Source organism: Jaculus jaculus, chromosome X, assembly GCF_020740685.1.
Source record: "Jaculus jaculus isolate mJacJac1 chromosome X, mJacJac1.mat.Y.cur, whole genome shotgun sequence".
NCBI lineage: Eukaryota > Metazoa > Chordata > Mammalia > Rodentia > Dipodidae > Jaculus > Jaculus jaculus.
The window spans coordinates 113421671-113428552 of NC_059125.1; the positions used below are offsets into that span (position 1 = coordinate 113421671).

General features: G+C 40.8%; 1 pseudogene; it reads right to left on the minus strand.

The window, feature by feature from the left end:
• Nucleotides 1–610: 610 nt before the first annotated feature.
• Nucleotides 611–1775, minus strand: LOC101601601 (annotated as a pseudogene).
• Nucleotides 1776–6882: the final 5107 nt, after the last annotated feature.

A 6882-nucleotide genomic window follows, 5' to 3' on the forward strand; every position in this document is an offset into this window, starting at 1 on the left:
CAACATGACAAAAAACATTACCCCATCAAAACAGTGTAGGATTTAAATGTTCCCCACACAAGAGCTTCTGTCAAGTAAGATAGTAAGATTGCTGCTGCCCTGTCATTTATTTCTAGTCCCTACCCAGATCATGTCAAAATACTGATGGTCCCAATAGTTTTATTGAAATAAACCATTTTGCAGAAACATGCGAAAAGACAAATCACAATGTTTCAGTAACCATATGTCCAACTCAAGCTCAATCTACTTAATTGAGTTTGGCTTTCCACTAAAATAACCCTTTATTTTATTCACATTAGAGCAATAAATCGCCCATACTCATCTTCCTTGCCCAGGAATTCAAAGTTAAAAACTCAAAAGGATTATTAGTAAAGAGAAATGTAGGAATTAACACCGTTTAAACTTGTTTTAAATATTTTAAGGTTTAAAAAGTGTTTAAAGTTTGTAATTCCTCCTAGGAAAACATTATCTGCATGAATATCCTAATGGCAAATCATCATAAAATTCTTTAGCTGCATTTGGTACAGAGGGTAGGGAATATCTTCAAAGCACCCCAGCTCTCCTGACAAGAAGGTCACAGGTACACTGGTTTGTGTTATTGCAACATCCATTAAGTGATCTAGGTTGCTTTTCCTCCAGCAAGGGCTTTTGCAAATGAGCTTTAGGCTTGACCTCCAAATTTGGCTGACAATTTACTAATGAGATTCATAACCTTTGGGTTGCTCTGATATTTTGACATATTTTCTGGGTTCTGGGCCACATCCTGGAAGGCCACCATAACTTCTGGATCCTGCATTGCAGCAAGAACCTCTGGATCACTGAGAATTTCATTAAGTCCAGGCATCCCTGCCATTCCAGACATGCCCCCTCCCATTCCAGGCATTCCTCCAATAAAACTTCCAGGCATATCATCAGGAAAGCCACCTGGAAATTTGCCGTACTGAGCTCCAGATTGTCGACTGGCTTCTTCCTCCCTTTGGGCTCTCTCATGTTCTTCTCGAGCCTTTTTAACCCTTTCTATTCTTTCTTTTATCCCTCTCTCTCTTTACGTTTTCGCTCATACTTTCTCTGATGTTCAGCAATTTTCTGAGCCCTCAGTTGAACTTCTTTCAGCATTGCACTGGCATCTTCATCGTAATCCATCTTACAGGCAAGGGCAAGATCATGAGCTCCTTCTTCCCAATGGCCCAGAAGTCTGTGTGCTTTCCCTAGCCACGTGTAAGGCTGAGCAGAATCAGGATTGATTTCAATGGCTCTGTCACAGTCTCAAATGGCAGCATTTGGCTTCTGTAACTTGACGAAAACACTGGCTCTCTTGGCATACAGAATGGCCAAGCGAGGGCTTAGCTTGATGGCATCTTTGAACAAGTCAATGGCTTTCTGAAGCTCACCATCATTTAGGGCTTCAGTAGCAGCCCCTTTCTTTTCATTTTCTCAATCCATCATCTCCTCATTTATCTCTACATTTTCATCTCCCATTTCTTGAGGGGCATCAGTGTCTGGTTTAATTACACCTTCATTATTGATTTCTAGATCACTTTCCTTGCTGGATGGCTCCTCTGTGCTTATGTTTTCCTTTGTCTTGTTGTCTGTGTTTTTCTTCCTTAATATTTTCTTCTGATTTAGCTTTATGAGTTGCAGGTGGCACTTACTTTACCTCCCATGCTCTCCACCCACTCCTGCAGGAAGCGCATTTCCTCGCTGTGCAGGTCGCTCGGGTCCTGCTTACACATGTTCACAAAGACCTGCAGCTCGTTCACCTTGCGGGGATCCATGGTCCGGAAAGCAGTGGGTGGTGGATGAGGCTGCGGCCCAATGACAAGGCCCTGGCGCAGCCTCCAACGTGACCCCCTTGTGTTCTTTCATGTGTATTGTCAAGTTCACTGGTGATGCTTCATATTGTGATTTTTACTTGATTGAGTTTTTTCATTCCCAACATTTCTTTTTTTCAAAAATCTTAAATTGTCAAATTTTTCATTCATGTCGCTGATATTTTCATCCATATTGCTGAAATTGTCTAACCCATTTCTGCTGACTTTTTCTTCTGTATTGCTGATTTTTCTCTCCAAGTTTTGGATTAAATTTATCTGTGCATTTGTATTGTTTTTGTGTCTTTTTAAAATTTATTTTATTTTATTTTTTAAAAATTTTTATTGCCGGGCGTGGTGGCGCATGCCTTTAATCCCAGCTCTCGGGAGGCAGAGGTAGGAGGACTGCCATGAGTTCAAGGCCACCCTGAGATGACAGAGTTAATTCCAGGTCATCCTGGACCAGAGTGAGACCCTACCTCGAAAAACCAAAAAAAAAAAAAAATTTTATTAACATTTTCCATGATTATAAAATATATCTCATGGTAATTCCCTCCCACCCCACCACCACACTTTCCCCTTTGAAATTCCATTCTCCATCATATTACCTCCCCAGCACAATCATTGTACTTACATATATACAATATCAACCTATTAAGTATCCTCCTCCCTTCCTTTCTCTATAAAATTTATTTTTATTGAAAGTTTCCATAGTTATAGACAATAAACCATGGTACTTCCCTCCCCCATTTTACATTTCACAACTCCAATATCCATCATATTCCCTCTCCCTCTCAATGAGTCTCTCTTTAATTTTGATGTCACCATCTTTCCCACCTATTATGATGGTCTTGTTTAGGTAGTGCCAGGCACTGTGAGGTCATGGATATCCAGGCCATTTGGTGTCTGGAAGAGTGCATTGTAAGCAGTTCTACCCTTCTTTGGCTGTTGCCTTCTTTATGCTACCTCTTTTGCAATGGACCCAGATCCTTGGAAGGTGTGATGGAAAGTGTGATGAAGAATGTTTCATGTCTGTTCTCAGGCCCCCAGAATGGTTCATTTAAATAGAGTTTCCCTCAAGATGACACTGGACCAATGGCCAGTGAACTCAAACTCATGTCAATTGACAAAATGGGATTCCTTTTCATTGCTGATGTATTCTCTGGAGGTATTACTGTCTAATTGAACCTAAATTTACTTTAGAAATTAGCAAACAGTTTCTAAAATCCAAATAGAATTATAAATAATGCATATTAGCTAAGATAATTTTGAAAAAGAACAAGCCAACTGTGGTGGCATGTACCTGTAATCCTAGCACTTGTATGGTTAAGGCAGGAGGGTTGTGAGTTTGAGACAAGCCTGGACTACATAGTGAGACCCTGCCATAACAAAACAAAACAAAAATGCATAAGTAATATGAAAAGATAAATGAAGAATCACATCCTAATTTCAAATTTTACTACAAAATATTGATAAGGTAGTGTGATAATGCCATAATGACATAAGGGCAGTTATATAACTCAGTAAAATATATTTAAGACCCCAAAACTAGGAGCTGGAGACAATAGCTCACTCGTCCAACTAACTTGTTCAACAAGCCTGCTAAGTAGAGTTCAGATCTCCAGCATCCACTTAAAAACTGGACACAAAAATGTCTGTAATCCTAATGTGCCCACAGCACTGGTGGGCAGAAGCAAGAGAATCCACAAGCTCATTGGCCAGCTAGTCTGGCCTTCCTAAGAGCAAATAAACAAGATAAGCCACGTGTCAAACAAAGTAGAAGGAGAGGACAAACACCCTAAAGTTGTCCTCTGACCTCTACATGCTCACAGTGGCACACATACAAACTGACACACACACACACACACACACACACACACACACACACACGCTCATACAAAAATACATAAATGATCCAGAAATAAAATTGTATGTCTATGATCAACTGATTTATTTTATTTTTTTTATTTTTTGGTTTTTCGAGGCAGGGTGTCACTCTAGCCCAGGCTGACTTGGAATTCACTATGGAGTCTCAGGGTGGCCTTGAACTCACAGTGATCCTCCTACCTCTGCCTCCTGAGTGCTGGGATTAAAGGCGTGTGCCACCACGCCTGGCTATGATCAACTGATTTTATTTTATTTATTTTTTTAATATATATTTTATTTTATTTATTTGAGAGAGAGAAAGAGGGGGAGAGAGAGAAAGAGAGAGAGAATGGGTGTGCCAGGGCCACCAGCAACTGCAAACAAACCCCAGATGCATGCGACCCCTTGTGCATCTGGCTTACATGGGTCCTGGAGAGTTGAGCTGAGATCCTTTGGCTTTGCAGGCAAACGCCCTAACCGCTAAGCCATCTCTCCAGCCCAGATCAACTGATTTTAAACTAGGGTATCAAAGGAACAAATAATGCTGGGCCAACTGTGTAGTTACATGTATAAGAATGAAGTTGAGGGGCTGGAGAGATGGTTTGGTGGTTAAGCGCTTGCCTGTGAAGCTTAAGGACCCTGGTTCAAGGCTAGATTCCCCAGAACCCATGAAAGCCTGATGCACAAGGTGACACATGCATCCGGAGTTTGTTTGCAATGGCTGGAGGCCCTGGCATGCCCATTCTCTCTCTACTTATCTGCCTCTTTCTCTCTCTGTCCATCACTTTCAAATAAATAAATATTTTTTTTAAAAGAATGAAGTTGAATCATGCCCTATACCATATATAAAAATTAACTCAAGTGAATAAAAAACACAAATATAGCAGCTATAAAATTATTATCAAAAAGCATAAGGCTATGTGTCCATAACCTCTGATTTGATTAAAGATTGCCATTTATGACACCAAAATGATGAGCAATGAAAGAAAACATTGATAAATTGGACCTCACCAAAATTTAAAACTAATGCTTCTAGGGACATCATCATGAAAATGAAAAGATAACTTATAAAATGGGAGAAAATATCAGCATATCATGAATTTAAGGATAGTTTTGACTATATAAAGAACACTAGTAATTCAATAACAACATTAAATGCCCAGAGGTTCTGAATAGACATTCCTCAGAGAATATGGGTATATAAATGGATAATATGCACATTAAAATTTTCTTAACATTGGCCTGGGCTGAAGTTTGTAAAGACTCACAGTGCCAGTTATTGAAAAAAACTGAGGCAGGAAGATTCAAGTTCAAGGTGTTCCTGGGTTTCAGCATGATTTCATGTCCAGTCTGGATAATTTATCATGACCATCTCAAAATTTTGAAAAAAGTGGGCTGGAGAGATTGCTTAGTGGTTAAGGTGCTTGCCTGCTAAGCCTAAGGACCCAAGTTCAATTGCCCAGTAACCATTTAAGCCAGGTGCACAAGGTTGTGCATGGGTCTGGCGTTTGCAGTGTCTAGAGGCCCTAGTGCACCCATTTTCTCTCTCTCCCCACCCCCGCTCTCTCTGCCTCTTTCTTGCAAGAAAATAAATAAATAAAATATTTTAAATTTTATTAAAAGTCAGAACCATATCCAAAAAGCGAGTCCACTTTCCAATATCAAGCTCCCACCAATCTCGGGCTACAAGAGGGCTTACACCTATTAAATTCCCTCTAAAATTACAAGGTTATCCCATTTATTCAGTGCTGATTTCACTCTCCATTGGGGAATCTGCTTCTTTTTTTCATATGGATGCAGAATCTGAGGATAGATTCAGCCCACCATACCTCACCAGGGCCCCAGCTGAAACCACAGAGTAGCTGGGGAAATGAGTAACAGTGCTGCTTTCTTGGTGAATCTGGTACCAGCACAAGTGTGAAGGAGATAGACATAGAGAACATTTGACAACTACCAAACCAGATATCCAGAGACACAGAGGCTCCCAAGACCTAATCAGTGAAGTAGACCTAAAACTAACCCAACATGGCTCAGGGAAATTCACAGAAGAGGGGCCAGATTGTAAGAGCCACACGTTGGGACATTATGCACAGAGATATTGCTTCTTCCCCATAACTGATGGCTACCCCCATAATGCATGACCCATAATCCCCAAGGAGGACAGTCCCTGCGGAGGTGGGAGGACAGGGAAGAGGCTAACGATGGTGCTAATATGGCTCTTTACACACTGAGTATGTACATAAGTAATAAAGAAAAAATAATAAAAAGGGAAAAAAAGTGAAGAAAAACAAAAACTAGAGCTGGAGATGTATCTTTGTGGTAGTTATTTGCCTAGCATGCACAAGGTCTTAGAGTCAATCCCTAAGACCATAAAAAGGTTTCTTAGCTGGGCGTAGTGGTGCACGCCTTTAATCCCAGCACTCGGGAGGCAGAGGTAGGAGGATTACCTTGAGTTTGAGGCCACCCTGAGAATACAGAGTGAATTCCAGGTCAGCCTGGGCTAGAGTGAGACCCCATCTCAAAAAACAAAACAAAAAAGTTTCTTATTATCAGGCAAATGCAATTCTAAATTAAGATAGGATTTACCTTCATTACCAGGATGCCCATAATTAAATAGTCAGATAATAAGTATGGGCAAACATGGACAAAGCAGAGCCCTCATTCACTGCTGGAAATGTAATGATACAGCCATTTGGGAAAATACTCTGACAGTTTCTGCAAAGGTAAAACATAAAGTTTCCACAACACCCAACAACTCTCCTAATTACCTACCCAAGAGAAAATAAAAAGTCCACATCCACACAAAAACCTATACAAAAATTATAGATGTGTATTTATCAACATTATTCATAATAACCAAAAAGTAGCTGGGGCTGGTGGCAGACGTGTACAATCTCAGCTACGCAGGAGGCTGAGATATCTGCCTGTGTGGCTGGCTATGGCTGAGCTATCATTCTGGGGACAATGAGGGATGTTACCCTCCAGGTGAGATTCTGCTCCCTCCTCCTCATACAAGTAGCTTCCTTGTCACCTTGTGGCAGGCTGGAATATGTTATGGGTGCTACCCCACTCTGAAGAGTAACACTTGTAGAAGAATTCCTCTTCCTATAAGTGGGGTAAAGAGCCCATGGAGGGTTCTGATATCCATCCCTTACTGCTGTTCATAGAAGCAATGGGGAGAAGGAGAGGATCTTCAGAAGTGCTGGTC